Below are 17,400 nucleotides of genomic sequence, written 5' to 3' on the forward strand. Positions count from 1 at the left end.
ATTCATCTCCATGAAAGCCGCATGGATTTCATCCTCTGTAAAGGACCTCTCCAGGTTCTCAGCTTCTTGTTAGCTGATCTGATCAAACTGAAGTCTCCCAATGTCCGCCTTCCACCCCATATCTTCTGAGAGCAAATTATGAAACGCATTAGCAATTCCTTCCCTAATTTCCTGCTCCTCTAGCAGCCATTCCCCATTGATCTTAATTCTCTCCAAAGAGTTATTTCTATGGTGAGCGCTTGCCATGCGATGGAAGAAACCTGTGTTTCTATCCCCCTCCTTCAACCATATTTCCCTTGAGAGCTATCTCCAATGAGTTTCCTCCATAATCACCCATTTTCTGTAATTTTCTTTTGCCTCTTTTTTAAGCTCTGTTTCTTCCACAGTCAGAATTCTCTCACTTTCCTTCCTATCCTAGAATTCCACCTGCTGCAAAGCTGAGGATTTATTACATTCCAGCTTTCCAAAGACTTCTCTATTCCAAACTTTCAACTTCTGTTTGATTTCCTTCATCTTAGTAGCCAATTTATAACTAGCACTTCCCCTAACATCAATTCCTTGCCACCAGCTATGCACAAGACTAGTTTCTTGTATCTCAAAAAAACTCTTTCCATCATTATTCACTGAAAGTTCGAATGTTTTTCGGTGTGAAATTTGTCAATTATCCAAGCATGTTCATAAGTCTTATCCAATTCAACCATACAAATCATCTCATCTTTTTTCCATGATACATAGCGACCTTTGGGGCATCTAAGATGAAGAAGATAACAGGGTCTAGATGGTTTGTGTCCTTTGTAGATGATCATACAATAATTTCTTTAATATTCTTGATGAAAGACAAATCAGAAGTGAGCCAAATTTTCAAAAAAAATTGTAACATGATCCAAATCTAGTTCCACGCCAAAATACAAGTGTCAAAAATTGACGATGTTAGAGATTATTTCAATTCTATCACAAGGGAATTCTTATGAAGAGAAGGTATAATTCATCAAAGTTCTTGCATTGATACTCCTCAACAAAATGGGATAGCCAAGAGAAAGAATAGACACTTGTTAAAAGTTGCAAGTGTTCTCATGTTCTCCACCCATGTCCCAAAGAGTTTTAGGGGAGAAGTTGTACTTACTATAGCCTACTTATCTCATCAATAGAATGTCTTCCCATGTCTTGATTTCCAAACACCGTGCAAAGTCTTTCTCAAATCATACCCTAGGACTCAGCTCATCTCCCAAAGTGTTTGGTTACTCAACCTTTGTTCACATTCCACAACAACATCGAAGTAAGCTTGATCTTAAGGCAACTAAGTGTATTTTCCTAGGATACTTTCTAGACAAATAAGTGTTACCCTCCCGTCACAAAAAAGTTCTACAACTCTATGGATGTGACATTTTTTGAAAATCAGCCCTATTACTCCACAATTGATATTCAGGGGGAGAATAGAATTCAAGAATACCAATTTTGGGAAATAGAAACTATGACCGAACCTCAAACACTTGAGTCCGTTATAGTTCACAACTCAAATCCTATCCCTCCTGCTCCAAGTCTCCCGCTTCAAACTAATGAATTCGTAGACACTGAACCTAGCACTCCTCTTTGCCTAATCTCATCTCAGATTGCCAATAACAACGAGTTCATTATCTACTCAAGGAAAAAGAAGAAGTCTCAAGAAGATATAGAACAATGAACACATATTGGACTAATAGATGAAACTGAACCAAATTTGGTCCCAAAAGAGACACACTCAAGTAACATTGATTCTAATCATAATGAGTTAGAAGATGATTTTTTTTTTTTTTTTTAGGTAAACAACGCAAATATAATAAAAGTGCTTGGAAAAGGCACACAAAGTACACACGAAGCATACAAGATGCAATTGAAAAGAAGCATAAGGGAAGAGAAAAAACAAACTAACACCCAAAATAAAAGATTTCACCCTAATAGAAGAACAAGAAACCTCCAGCATAACAAACACAGAAATGAAACCAACCTGAGACACCTCACTACTACCACAATCCTCCTCTTCCTTACCCTTCCTGAAACCACAACCTTCAACCCCCTTGGAATTACAAAATAACCCATGACCCTAGACCCTTACCTTAAGACCTAGTGAGAAGGCACCAGCCCCTCTCCTCTTTTGTAACTGAGAAGAGACGTTCACCCAGTGAAGAGGTGAATGCCTTTAAGCCAACTAACAACAACCCTAAAAACAACCTAAAAGGTCACTTGCAAACCATCTCCCATCCACTACTTCGGCTCCCCTCTTTTATGTTTGAATTGTAGTAATTAACCGAACATTCCAAATTCGAAGCTCCCTAACAAAGCAAGGAGTGAAGGCTTCCTCTTCACAACCAACACTCTACGACCCTTTTTGGTTTCCATCTTTCTCAACAGGGAAGCAATTTCCTTATTAATGCATTTCAAATTCGAAGCTCCCTTACAAAGCAGGGAGTGGAAAAGGGCTCCCTCTTCACAACCAACACTCTACGACCCTTTCTAGTTTTCATCTTTCTCAACAAGGAAGCAATATTATTCTCATGCCCAACCACTAGCAATACCAGAAACCTGCTAAAAGAAATAAATTTCTGAAAAAAAAGGATCGGAGAGGCTCTCTACATCCAACAAGTCCCTACTAGGCCCTCCTCACTACACACTTCTAGGTTCACATCCTTAGGTTGAACCTTTAGGACTTCCACAACCAAGGCCTCACCAAAAACAATACGCAAAGGCTTGTAACATCTTCCTTGCCTTCAACTAAAAGACCCATGCCCCACTCCCTCCAAGGGACTAAGTTTTCAGTCCTCCCCAAAGAAAAACCCTCGTCTTTAGACATGGAAGAAGCTAAAGAAGAAGACCTTCCCCCCACCAAACAAACTAAAGTCAAAAACTTACCAGAGAAACCTTCCGCTTCAAATAAAATAGCAACGTCAACAGAAGGCACTCCCTCCTTTGGGCGCAGGGAAGAGCAACCCAAAAGAGAACATGAATCATCTTCACAACCCGGCCTTAGGCCATTAAAAACTACTAGAGACGGCACCAAATCAAGACTTGAGACTTTTAGGGCTTTCGTTGTACACAATGGCTCCTCACAACCCTCAACGCGTTCTCCTTCCGAGGGTGAGAGATCAAAACGACTCTCAAGCCCTTAGAACCATTTAAAGCCCAACCCACTTCCCTTGGTGCATTATTCAAAACAAGTCAATTAAAAAATTAGGTCAAGCCTAATCCATAAGTGATGTGGACTAATGGATTGGTGATTGAATCATCGTTCCTTTCAACAATACATCCCTGGCCAAAAAGCACTACGTTATCCATCTTCCATTAAGTCTACTTTAATAGCCCAAGATCCACCTCTCCAAACCTACCCCCACAACCATAATGACCAAGAGAAGATGGCATCTCAAGTCTGCTCGCTACTTCCCAACTTGAAACCCCTACAAGCCCCCAAGCTTGACACGTCCTCTAAACTTCTACAACAAGGCCAAACCTTTTCTCTCATGCCCTTAATGGCACATGGATCTCCACCACCTTCTTCTGCCCTAACATCTTGCTTCTTCTCAACTTTCATGGCTACGACCTAAGATAACCAAGACAAAGCTTCCCACCACAATTAAATAGAGTAGCGGTGGAGCCCCACCAACACCTGAAGGGAATCGAGAAGCATCTTGCCATCTGACCTCATAGGAAATCTTGCCCATTAAAGATTACAACATCTTGTAGTGTCTTTGTCCACTATAACAAAGCCCCCACAACAATCCCCTACATATTTAAATAACGACATGTCCCACAAATGCAAAGGTAGCCCTACCAGCCTACCTCAAACCTACTTTGCATGAACAACTCTTCGAGGGCACCCCACCTCCAATGACCATCTCTCCAAAGATAAACATTTGTTGGCAAACCTCCTTAAACCCCTATGCATCACCTCCTTTGCATCTTCAAAAGAATCAAATTTGAAAAGGATGAGGAGTCCCCCTAACATAAATAGATCAACTCCCCCTTTCAAGTGTCAGGTGCAAACTGCCCACTTCTTCAGAATTTGTGCTCCGACACTAAATCGGAATAATCCCCACACCATCCCACTAAATAACTCTTCAAAGAATCCTTTCTATGGCAGACCTCATTTTCCCCCATTTGCAACCACACTGCCTCTCCCAAGGCTTCAAACCTTTCTTCGCCTTGTCTGCAAAAGACACAATAGAGGAAACCCCTATTAAGGTTCCCTCTTTTGATTGGTTTGCAACCAACAATGCACCTCAGCTAAACTGAGAGTCGGGTGTCACTCCCAAGCTGCAAAGTTTCCCGACTAAAATGCCCCAACCCCTCGAAACTTTCAGGAAAACCAAAACAAACCTCTTCGCCTCCGCAAAGCACATCGAACAAAGGATGAACCTTCCAGTGTCATTACAACGACACTCAACCCCATGAACTCTCCCACCTTCCAAACATTGCTTGTTGAAAGGGTTCTGTCCGTCACCCCGGCTGCTTAACTCCACTCCATCCAAAAGATAAGAGAGACTAACCTCACCAAATCTTATCCAATTAGAACATCCTCTACCCCTTTCCAAAATTTTTCCTAACAACTTGCCTCTGACTTCTTCTACCAAGATTTTAAACGTCTTCAAATCCACACCAATCCAACACTTTCCAATTCAATTTGCCAATTGCTAGAAGGAAAGGAGTAAGATCTTACACAAATCATCTAATTTATAACTTTTCTCCTATAAGAGTTTGTCACCAAGTTATCAAGCTTTTGTTACCAGTCTTGCGAATATTCAGATTCCCAATAATATCCAGGAAGCCTTACAAATACCCGAGTGGAAGACAACCATTGAGGAAGAGATCTAGAGCTTGTTGAACTTCCAGAAGGAAATAATCTAGTTGGGAGCAAATGGATCTTCATAGTCAAGTACAAATCAAATGGGAGTGTTGACAAGTTCAAAGCTCGGTTACTAAGGGATTTACATGGTCCTATGGAATTGACTACAAAAAAATCTTTGCTCCAGTTTCCAAATTGAACAAAATTCATGATTTGTTGTCGTTAGCCGTTAACCAAGATTTGCCTCTTCATCAACTGGACATCAAGAATGTCTTCCATAGTAGTGACTTAGAAGAAGAAGTGTACATGGAAATTCCTTTAGGTCTTGAGACTGAGACAAATATTAACAAATTCTACAAACTAAAAAAAAATCATATATGGTATCAAGCACTCAAGCTTGGTTTGATCGTTTTACCAAGCCCGTAAGAGGTTTCATTACTCCTGGTGTCGGTCTAACCACCCTATTTGTAAAACACACACTTGAGGGAAGAACTATCATTATCATCATTTATATAGATGACATAACCCTGACCAAAGACCATGAGCACGAAATAGGCAAACTCAAGAGTTTTCTTGCCCATGATTTTGAAATTAAAGACTTAGGGAATCTCAAATATTTTCTTATGATGGAAATTGTCACATCGTTGTCCTTGGAAGGCTATTGCACAAGTTTTCCAAGATTTTTCCAAGTTTACTTGGTTCATGGTAGGAGAGGGGGAAAGAATTCGGTTCTGGGAAGACTTGTGGTGGGGGGATCAACCTCTGGGGGTCCGTTATCCAAGACTACTTAGAGTAATCATGGATAAAAACATTCCTATTTCTTCAATTCTCGGATCCACTCACCCTTTCTCTTGGAACTTTAACTTCTATTGTAGCCTTTCTGATTCCGAGATAAAAGATTTAGAAAGTCTCATGCGGTCTCTTGATCATCTACATTTATCACCTTCGGTTCCAGATAAGAGATCTTGGTCTTTATCTCTTTCAGGATTTTTCACAGTCAAATCTTTCTTTCTTACCTTATCCCAATTTTCTGGTTTGCCTTCAGTTTTCCCTACCAAGTTAGTCTGGAATTCTCAAGTCCCTTTCAAAATCAAGTCCTTTGTCTGGTTAGTGGCTCACAAGAAGGTAAATACTAACGACATGCTACAGTTGAGAAGACCCCACAAAGCACTTAGTCCCGACATTTGCATGTTGTGCATGAAGCATGGAGAAACAGTAGATCATCTTTTTCTTCATTGCTCTCTGATGATGGAGTTGTGGTACAAATTATTTCAGTTAACAAAGACAGATTGGGTCCCTCCTAGAAGCATCTTTGACATGCTATCTACCATTTTTTTTTTTTTTTGATAGGTAAAAGAAGTATATTAAACGAAAAGAGGAAACACCAAAACCCGGTGCCCTCTAAGTATACAGGGAGTATACACACCACCTTCCCTAACTAGGAGCCTATCCAGTCTACAAAACTTACAAGAGAAGAATGACTCTCTGCTAGGGAACCCCTGACCCAAGACCAAATATTACATACAAAAAAATATATCAATCTTTGGATCTTCTAAGAGAGGGATTGTCTTATGGCAAGCTGCGTGCATCGCTTTATTATGGGTGGTGTGGCAGGAAAGAAATGCAAGGATTTTTTAGAATAAAACAAGGAATTCAGAGAACCTTTGGGACATGATTCATTTCCTTGCTTCTCTTTGGGCTTTTTGTTCTCAGGTTTTTAAGGGGATTCCCCTTAATGTGATACACCTTGATTGGTTAGCAGCGTGTAACTCCAATGGGTTGGCCTAACTTAGAGCAGTTGTTTGTATCTACTTTGTATTTTCTCGCATTTGTTTCCTTGTAGTTCTGTTTTTCTTTGGTGGGAGGATTCCTCATCCTTCTCTTGTACTTCCCTTTTTATCAATATATACCTTTGTCGTTTCCTATCAAAAAAAAAAAAAATGGGTATTGCAGTCTCCTAACGTAAGTATGTTTTAGACTTGCTAAAGGAGACCAAGATGCTTGGTTGTAAACCTGCAAACACACCTATGGACTACACTACTAAAATAGGAACTATAGAAGGAAGTGCTCCGATTGATAGAGGGAGATTTCAAAGACTAGTGGGGAAACTCATCTATCTCTCTCACACAAGACCAAAAATTGCTTTAAATATCAACGTGGTTAGCCAATTCATGAACAATCCGATTAAGGAACATATGAAAGTTGTGTATCATATTCTAAGATATCTCAAAATGACTCCAGGAAAGGGACTATATCTCAAAAGAACATAAAAGAGAAACATTGAGATTTTTTCAGATGTAGATTAGGCTAGCTACATAACTGATCAAAGATCAACCTCAGGATATTGCCCATATATATGCGGGAATTTGGTTACTTGGCTGAAGGATTTTAGTGGGACATTTGGGTTGGGGATTCTAAGTTAAAGGATGTTTTCCCTACACCATTTAGAATTGTAGCCCATAAATATGCTTCAGTGGCTAACCTATGGGGGAGACAAGGAGGTGGAGATGGATGCTTTTTTTTTTTTTTTTTTTTCGATAGATAAAAAGGAAGATATATTAAAAAGGGTTGTCAAAAAAGCAGCCCAAGGTATACGAAAAGTATACAGCTACCACCAGCCTCCACCACAAAAACACCAAGATACAAAAAAAGAAATACAACCAGCCCGCCCTCACTAATGGCCCAACCAATCTGGAAAGCAAAAAAGAGTTAAGAGGAACATCATCTAAGTATCTCTTCGCTTCCGACCAAAGATAAGAAACAAATGAACTTTTTAGCCTTTGAATAGAGAGTTCTTCCCCCTCAAAGGCGATTCTATTTCTCGCCTTCCACACTGTCCAAAACAAACATAAAGATCCGGCTATCCACACCTTCCTACGCTTCTGGTCCACAAACGGCCCATGCCACCCTAGAAGAGTTTTTCTAACTGACGTAAGTAACACCTAAGACACCCTAAAAAGGGTAAACAACAGCTCCCACAAGACTCTTGTCTTTACACAATGGACAAGGAGATGGTCTATGAATTCTTCCTTAGCATGACAGAACAAGCATCTATTCACCAAAAACCACCCCCTTTTCTGGACTTGATCCGAAGTTAAGGCTTTTCCCCAGATCACCTCCCAAGTGAAAAAGCTTTATGCAATAATTCCCATAAAGCTCTTGCCTTGGAGCAATGTATAAGAATGTGATGAATTGACTCCTCTTCCTCATAGCATAGAAAACATCTGTTAGCAACAGCCCACCCCCTCTTTTTAAGCTGATCCATAGTGAGCACCTTACCCCAAGAAGCCTCCCAACCAAAGAAACTCACTTTGGAAGGCACACTAGGGTTCCATATCAAACCATGAGGGAAAAGACCAGCTCTTCTTGAAGATAGATCATTATAGAGTGATTTAACTGAAAAAATCCCATTCGAATTCACCTTCCACATCATTCTATCTTCCATAAGAGGACTAAGCCTTGCACCTCGGATTGTCAAAAGAAGCCTCTCCACCTCCCAATCATTGAAGGGCCTAGAAAATCTAGGACTCCAAGCCCCTTCCCCTCCCGAAGTGTCCCAAAACTCCTCTACCCAAGCCTCCTTAGAAGAGGCAAAAGCATACAAGGAGGGATAAGAATTGCATAAGGCGATGTTCCCCCACCATATATCTTTCCAAAATTTTACCCTTCTACCATTCCCCACTAAAAAAGCGACTTTATTTTGCATAAGGGCACCTTCCTTCCTTATTTCCTTCCAAAATCCTACTCCATAACTCTCCCTAACTTCTCTAGAACTCCAACCCCCTTCTTCCTCCCCAAACTTCCTACTAATGACGTGCCTCCAAAAGTTCTCCCTTTCAATCGCAAAACGCCAATTCCACTTGCAAAGAAGGGCCCTATTAAGGATGGAAAGGCGTCTAACTCCCAAACCCCCCTTCCTTTTATCCATGCAAACGGTATCCCAATTAACTAAGTGAGGCTTCCTCTCCAAAGCACCCCCTCCCCACAAGAAATCCCTTTGAATTTTCTCCAACCTTAGACTAACCACTCTTGGCATTCAAAGTAAAGACATCAAGTATATGGGCATACTTGACAATGTACTCCGAATTAGAGTAATTCTCCCTCCTTTGGAGATAAATTGTCTCTTCCACAAGGCCAGCCGTTTCCGAAATCTCTCTTCCACCCCATCTCAAACAGCCACAGACTTGTGATTCACCCCCAAAGGGATCCCCAAATAAGAAGAAGGCAGCCTGCTCACTTTACAGCCAGCCTCAAGAGCCAAATTCTCCACTCTACCAACCGGCAAAATTTCACTTTTGTCCAAGTTGATTCTCAAACCTGATATGGCTTCAAACCACATCAACAACCAGCTTAAGTGGACCATCTGATCTTCAAAAGCTTCACAAAACACTAACGTGTTGTCGGCAAACAGCAAATGAGAGACCAAAGCCCCATTCCCACCCCTTCCATTAACCCTACAGCCTGATAGGAACCCTCCCCCCACTGCTCTATGGATCAGCCTACTAAGGGCCTCCATTCCTATCACAAAAAGGTAAGAGGATAGGGGGTCCCCCTGACGTAGCCCCCTTGAGCTGTTGAAGTAGCCTTCCAGGGTGCCATTGATCAATACTGAAAACGTTGTTGTAGAGATGCACCAGGAGATCCACCCAGTCCACTTCTCCCCAAATCCCATGCTTTTCAATACAAACAGCAAAAAATTCCAGTTTATGTGATCGTATGCCTTCTCTAAATCCAATTTACATAACACCCCACTCTCGTTTCGTTTCAACAAAGAATCTATTGCCTCATTGGCAATAAGGGCAGCATCGAGAATCTGTCTTCCTTCAACAAAAGCGTTTTGAGTTGAAGACACCACTTTGCCCACTACCTTCTTAAACCTGTTGGCTAACACTTTTGTCAACAGTTTATACAATCCGCCCACCAAACTAATCGGTCTGAAGTCTCTAAGGTCCTCGACGCCAGCTTTTTTTGGGATTAGGACCAGGAAGGTCGAATTTAGGCTCCTAACGAATCTGTCGCGCTCATGAAATTCTAACAAAAAGCCCATGATCTCTTCTTTGACAACATCCTAGCAAACTTGCCAAAACCTAAGGGGGAAGCCGTCTGGACCCGGAGCCTTGTCCCCGTTCAAGTCTGAAAGAGCCTTGAGGACCTCTTCCTCTGAAAAAACCTCCTCCAGTCTAGTTGCATCCTCATCTTCAATTCTATTAAAGTCCAGACCTTCCATAGAAGGATGCCAGCCCCCCGGGTCAGTCAACTGGTCCTTGAAAGCTCTAACCACCCCTCTCTTTATCTCCTGCTCCTCTGTTAACCATACACCGTCAACTTTAATCTTGGACAGGCAGTTTCTCCTTCATGGGAGTTAGCCATTTTATGAAAAAAAAACCTGTGTTTCTATCACCCTCCCTTAGCCAAACTTCTCTTGATTTTTGTCTCCAAGAAATCTCCTCCATTAGAGCCCATTTTTCGAAGTCCCCCTTTGCTACCTTTCTAGCTTCCAATTCCTCCAATGATAAGGGGCGAAGCTTCTCCTGACCATCCCAGAAATTCACCTTGTCCAGGGCCACTTTCTTATTGACACCCACCTGCCCAAAAACATCCTTATTCCACGACTTTAGAATAGCCTATATTTATTCTATCAATGGTGTTTAGGTAATTTTGCAGTTTTTTAGCTTCTCTAGTGTCATAATTAGTTACTAGTTTGGTATTTGAGTTTTATTTAAAATTTAGAATGTTTTAGAATTCTTGTTAAATGAAGTTTCTAAATTTCTATTTTCTAAATTAACCTCTTTTAATAAAAAAAGAAAAAATTAAAAAAATAATAAAAAACGTTTCTATTCGAATCTTGAGAATCTAGAAGTCTTCTTTGTTATAAATTTTTATTGTAGGAAGATTTTATATAGACGATTTCTAATTTTTTATAAAAAAATCTACTTTATTTTTATATTTTTAAAAGATTTTATAGCTTTAAGGGAAAAAACTAAGAATCTAAATAAACTACTAGATCGGTTAAATTTACTTTTTCATAGTTTTCTTTAGTTTTTAGAGTTGTCTAAAAGCCTGAAACAAAGCTAATTATTGTAAAACAAGATTAATGCTTGATAATGAACAATATTTAGTTTTTGATAACTTGCAATTTCCAACAATGAAACTCCACTATTTTTTTTTCTAAGTGAGGCTCCTATAGAGCTTTACTCAAACTCTAAAGTTTCATCTTTCTTCTTTATCCTTTATTTAATTTTTCTCTACTACTATAATTCTATTGTTGTTCCCCCTACCGGGGCAGAACTAACGCCAATAAAGACACAAAGAAAAAAAAAGGACACTAACTCCCCTGTCATAGAAACAACAAAAACCTAATTGAAAATGAAACAAGGCGTTCTAATTACATTCCAGTGAGTTCAGGGGTTATAGTTTGGTAAAGATAGAGAGACTTATATATTATTCTATAGGCTATTCCATATGACGAACCTACCTCTTTCTACGAGCGCTGGAACTTGAGTACCGAAACTAAACTACTGGTTTTTCTTCGAGTGCCGGCTCTCTTAGGTGACGCCTCCTAAATCTTACAAAATTGAAGCATAGTCCACCTATTTGATTATAGACAACCATCCTAGAGTTGGCCTACATCTACTATTGTTTCTTATTTTATAGGACCAAGAAATCAAATCTAGTTACTTCATTACTATGGACTCATTGAAAATAGATTGGACGAGTTCTAAAAGCACATTTTGTGGGGCCATTTTGGGGATGGAACAAGAGTGCACCAAATTAAATGGATAGATTGCGTTGTTGCCAAAGAAGATGTAGATTTAGGGACCAAGAGCTTGGATTAGTCAAAAAGGCTCCCGAGGAAGGTTGGCCATTGGAGGATGTAGGGAACACAAAAGGAAATAGGAGGCAAGGCAAGGTGGAACTCATGGGAGGGAAGGGAACATATGGAATGATCCTCTAGAGGGCATTGGAAGGGATTAAGCTCAATTCTAAAACTCAGCCCTATGGTGAAACTTCAATAACTTTTTAGAATAGTAGTAAACATGGCAATGATAATGAGGGAATACTTTCTTTGACCAAAGGCATGTAAGAAATTAAAAACATAGGTTCATTAGTGATTTCATAACTAGGTGATTAAGTATGTTGATTCCTTTTTGGAACAACTATACAAGGCAAAGGTGATGAGGTGAGGGAGGACAAAGTAGAATAGAGAAGGATAAAAGATAGAAGATTCAAAGTAAAATCCTATTTCAAGGTCCAAATAGCCAATTTATAGAAAAAGTTTCCAAAGAAAGAAGTATAGAGATCACTCACTCCTTTGAAAGTAGCTTTTTACCTAAGAATGGCAACATGGGTAAGACTTTGAAGTTGTATATGCATCAAAGAGGAGCAAAATAAATAGTCAGCTTCTCCAACACTACCTCAAGGACTCAAAACAACTAGTCCATGATGTTGAAATATGCAAAGCCCAAGGCCATGTAAGGGGCCTTAGCAAGCAACACATCAAATTTATTTATTTAAAAAAAGTGAAAAAGTTGTGCAAGATAGCCCCTCTTGTGTGCATGGTGTATGAATAAGGATTGGAATACCGCTTTGGAAGTTGAAATAAATTGTTTCCATTTTTTTTGTCCTTAGGCCAAAGGTGAATAAGAGGAGGTAATAGATTTTTCTTGAATTTTGTCCACAATTTGGTATTTTGGGTTGCCCCTTATATGACAACCATCATTGCTTTTATGTTTTTCCCTTACTCTAGGAAGAGTCCTAGCATGCCTAACCGTGCTCAAGTTATAACCATTTATTAGCATTGCATGAGGAGGCACCTTGACCACCTAGTTATTTACCTAGCTCACCTAGATGCCATGTCAACAAGGTCTAAAAACGTTAAACTAGCATCCCACCTTTAACAATGTGAACATAGATTCTATCCCATTCAAATTAATAAAAAGCTTCTTCCTTGGTGTAATATATTATCATATTAAAAAAAAAAAATCTCAGTCTATGTAGAAGATTGTCCTTAATAGGATGAGGAATAGGTTCTACAAATTTTCTCTCCAAGAATAAGTAAATGAAACTATGCACAAAAGGAGGGGAGGGGGTGTGTGGGGCAATTCACCACCATCGATGTCTAAAAGACAAGTCATTTTTTGTCAAAAAAGGGTCACACTCTACAATTTACCCAAACCCGAAGTATCATAATAAATCAGGCAAACTTGACTTATGCAATATCTTATACAATATTGGTGTCGTCTTCAAAATTGACTTTGAAAAGGCTTACGATCACGTAAGGTGGGATTTTTTAGATCAAGTGTTGGAGAAGAAGGGGTTCAGTCCTAAATGGAGGAAATGGATGTGTGGATGTTTGTCCTCGGTATCTTATGCAGTATTGGTGAATGGTAGCGCTAAAGGTTGGGTTAAGGCATCGAGAGGATTAAGACAAGGTGACCATTTATCCCCCTTTTTGTTTACTTTAGTGGCAGATGTACTGAGTAGGATGCTTTTGAGAGCAGAGGAGAGAAATATGTTAGAGGGTTTCAGGGTGGGTAGAAACAGAACTAGGGTATCTCATTTGCAATTTGCCGATGATACCATCTTCTTTTCTAACACTAGGGAGGAAGATTTGCAGACTCTCAAGAGTCTTTTGTTAGCGTTTGGGCATATTTCTGGGCTAAAGGTCAACCTTGACAAGAGTAATATTTATGGTATCAATCTGGATCAAGCTCATCTTTCAAGATTGGATGAGACGCTTGACTGCAAGGCTTCTGGCTAGCCTATACTCTATCTGGGTCTTCCTTTGGGTGGGAATCCTAGGGCGGGTGGATTTTGGGATTCGGTGATTGAGAGAATTTCAAGAAGATTAGATGGATGGCAAAAGGCATACTTATCCTTCGGGGGAAGATAACTCTCATCCAATCTTGCCTTACCCATATGCCTTGTTACTTTCTTTCTTTATTTAAGTTACCCGCTTCAGTCGCTGCAAAAATCGAGAGGTTGCAAAGGGATTCTTTATAGTCAGGGATTGGGGAAGGCAAAAAGATCATTTAGTGAGGTGGGATGTTGTGTGTAAACCGAAGGAAATAGGGGGTTTGGGTTTTGGGAATATTTCTCTGAGGAATCTCGCTCTTTTAGGGAAATGGCTGTGGAGGTACCCTAGAGAGGGTTCAGCTCTATGGCATCAGGTCATACTAAACATTTATGGTTCACATTCCAATGGTTGGGATGCTAACACTTTAGTCAGATGGTCACATCGCTGTCCTTGGAAGGCTATTACACAAGTCTTTCAGGAGTTTTCCTCATTTACTTGATTTGTGGTAGGAAATGGGGAAAGAATTCGGTTCTGAGAAGATTTTTGGTGGGGGGACCAACCTTTGGGAACCCAATATCCAAGACTATTTAGAGTAGTCTTGGATAAAAACATACATATTTCTTCAGTTCTCGGTCCTACTCGTCCTTTCTCTTGGAATTTAAATTTCCGTCGTAACCTGTCAAATTCTGAGATAGAGGACTTAGAAGGCCTCATGCGGTATCTCGATGGATTGCATTTATCTCCTTCGATTCCAGATGCCAAATTTTGGCCCTTATCTTCTTCAGAGCTTTTTTCAGTTAAATCTTTCTTTCAAACTTTATCTCAATTTTCTGGATCTCCTCAGATTTTCCCTTCTAAGTTCGTTTGGAATTCTCAAGTTCCTTTCAAAGTGAAGTCCTTCATCTGGTTAGTGGCACACAAGAAGGTGAATACTAATGACATGCTACAAGTGAGAAGACCCTACAAAGCCCTTAGTCCTGATATTTGTATTCTATGCATGAAGCATGGGGAATCAGCATATCATATTTTTCTTCATTGCTCCTTGACGATTGGGTTGTGGCACAGGTTATTTCAGTTAGCTAAGATGGATTGGGTCCCCCCGAGGAGCATCTTTGACATGATGTCCATCAAATTTAATGGTTTTGGTTCTTCTAAGAGGGGATAGCCTTGTGGCAAGCTGTAAGCATCGCTCTTATTCAGGTTGTGTGGTGGGAAAGAAATGCGAGGATTTTTTAGGATAAAGCAAGGAATTCAGAGTATCTTTGGGACTCTATTGTTTTCCTTGCTTCTCTTTGGGCTTTTTATTCCGAGGTTTTTAAGGGGATTCCCCTTAATATGATACAACTTGATTGGATAGTGGTGTGTACTCCATAAGGAGTGGTCCTTTTAGAGTGTTCGCTTGTTTTTCAGTGTAATTTACTGTAGTTTAGCTTTCTTTGGCGGGAGGATTCCTCATCCTTCTTTTTGTACTTCTTTTTATCTATCAATAAATCTATGTGTCGTTTCCAATCAAAAAATAATAATAATAATAAATCAGGCAAACTAGCTAAGGAGCCTTCAATTTTGCAGCAAAATATCCAAGCCAATTCAATTTGGCATAATAGATCCTTCAAATAGTATGTGCTTGTTTGCATACTATATTTTTAATAACTGCCATTACCACTCATTACCACCTTCTTGAATAGAGACAAGCCAAGATGCACATCTATCATGGGTGTTCATTAATGATATAATAAATAGAAATCCTACCTCAACCTAACAAGTTTTCTTGTTTTCTTATAGATCAAAGGAAATGAAAGTGTTGATTAAGCTCAAGCTGCCCTGAATACATATAACAGATAATACCTTTTCTCACTGTATATTTGTTATGAATTTGATTTACCACAGCCAAGCTGAATTGTGCATATCTACTCCACCCATAGGGCAAACTTGATGAATCCGCAACATCCAAGTACATAGACAAATGTTCAACATTGTTTCCCTTCGGAAAAATAAGCACCCGCCTGTTCAAACCAATTATGAGGATTGGCACTAGCCATATGAAGAAAAATGGTTATAGCAACAACAACAATAATAATAATGAAGATGATGATGATAATAATAATAACAATAATGCCATTTTGGATGAAAAAAAATTAAAATACCACTTATAGCCGCCCACAATGAAATTTTCGGAATAGTGCTTCTTTGTATTCAACCTAGAAAAGTTCTCAATTCTCCATGTGAACCTTGATGTAGGAGGATCCTCAACTGGCTGGTTTTCCACAGTAGTAGTAGTTTCCTCTTGTGCAACAACTGGTAATTTTCGAAATCAATTAATTGCTAGTTAGAATCTACTAAACCTTAATTTAACCAACTACATGATTGGATAAGAACAAACCTCAGACAAAAAAAAAAAAAAAAAACTGGAAATAAAAGACACTCAGAAAATGAAAATGCCAACTCAACTGAACCAATCAGTTCTATCAGAAACTCAGGCAAATATTATTTTCACCGTTAATCAGGTTCCAACTAATGAAAACCCCGAGATTGAAACTTTGTTTCTTTTACTTTCTCTACATTTTATGGCCAACGAAACAAAACTCGAAGCGTAAATAAATCGTCATGCAATTAAACCTGATCAAAAGTAACCCAGAAAAATCAGAAATCACAGAAAATCAAAACAACAAAACAAACCTTCCATAGGTTGATGGCCGTCGGCCAAATCTGTGTGGGGAACCAGCATCTCCTCGTCCTCTCGCTGCACACAAAAAGCAAAGAAAAAGAAACAGGCTCAATGATTCAGTCCAAACCCTATAATTGAACCACCCAATAAAATCAAAATTGCAAGGAAAAAAAATTAAAGCCCTAGAATTCAACAATCCAATGAGATCAAAATCGCAAAGAGAGAGAGAAAATGAAGTGAATAGAAAACCTATAAAAAGAAACAATGAATCTTTTTTTCTTTTCCGAGAGAGAAGTGGGGGGTTAGGGTGAACATACTTCAATAGAAGCAGGAGTCATGACAGTCATGGATGAAAAATACCAACTCTTCTTTTTCTTTTCTTTTTTCTATTTCCAATGAATGAAATGCACAGGCGGGAATTGTAGGAATTGTAGAGACAAGAAGAGATTGGCAAGTGCAATGAAGGGAAGATCAGCGGAAGCACCACTAGGAGTCTAGAAGGAGAAAGGTCTTGGTCTTTTTCCTTTTTTTATTTTTTTTCCTTTTCTATTCTTTTTCGGTTTTTGGTGAATGGGTATTTTTGGGATTTTGTAGGGACGTGGGAGCACCGTAAATACCTAATGTGCAGGGCAGCGCAAGCCGCAAAACTGAGCTCATCTTTCTCGGTAACAACCTTTTTGTCGTTTCCCAACTCTAGTGGGTCGGCATTCTCACAAAACAAAATTAGCCCAAAATTAAAAATTCACCACTTTACCCACTAGTTTAAGTTAATTACTAAATACCCATTAATGTAAATTTAAAATCCTACACTATTAAACAATCTATATTATTTAGGGTCTTTCTATCGTACCATACCCACTTTTTTGGGCTAATAGGGTAGAGACACATGGCATGCTAAATTAAAAAAAAAAAAACCTCTTTTTCAAGTCACCCAACCGATTGCCATGGGAAATAATCTCATGCAACACACATTGTTACATTTATTACATTAACCAATTATAAATTTGTTTAATGTAATTATTTTGTTTAGGAAATTTTTTTTATGAAACAGAAAAATAAAGAAAATTTTGAAAAAATAAATTACTGTTTATTTATTTTTCTACTATAAAGTGATTAAACCCCACA

General features: G+C 39.2%; 1 pseudogene; it reads right to left on the bottom strand.

The window, feature by feature from the left end:
* LOC117916440 overlaps positions 1-16,798 on the bottom strand; it is a 62,525-nt pseudogene extending 45,727 nt beyond the window's left edge.
* Positions 16,799-17,400: the final 602 nt, after the last annotated feature.

Source organism: Vitis riparia, chromosome 6 (genome assembly GCF_004353265.1).
Source record: "Vitis riparia cultivar Riparia Gloire de Montpellier isolate 1030 chromosome 6, EGFV_Vit.rip_1.0, whole genome shotgun sequence".
Taxonomy (NCBI): domain Eukaryota; kingdom Viridiplantae; phylum Streptophyta; class Magnoliopsida; order Vitales; family Vitaceae; genus Vitis; species Vitis riparia.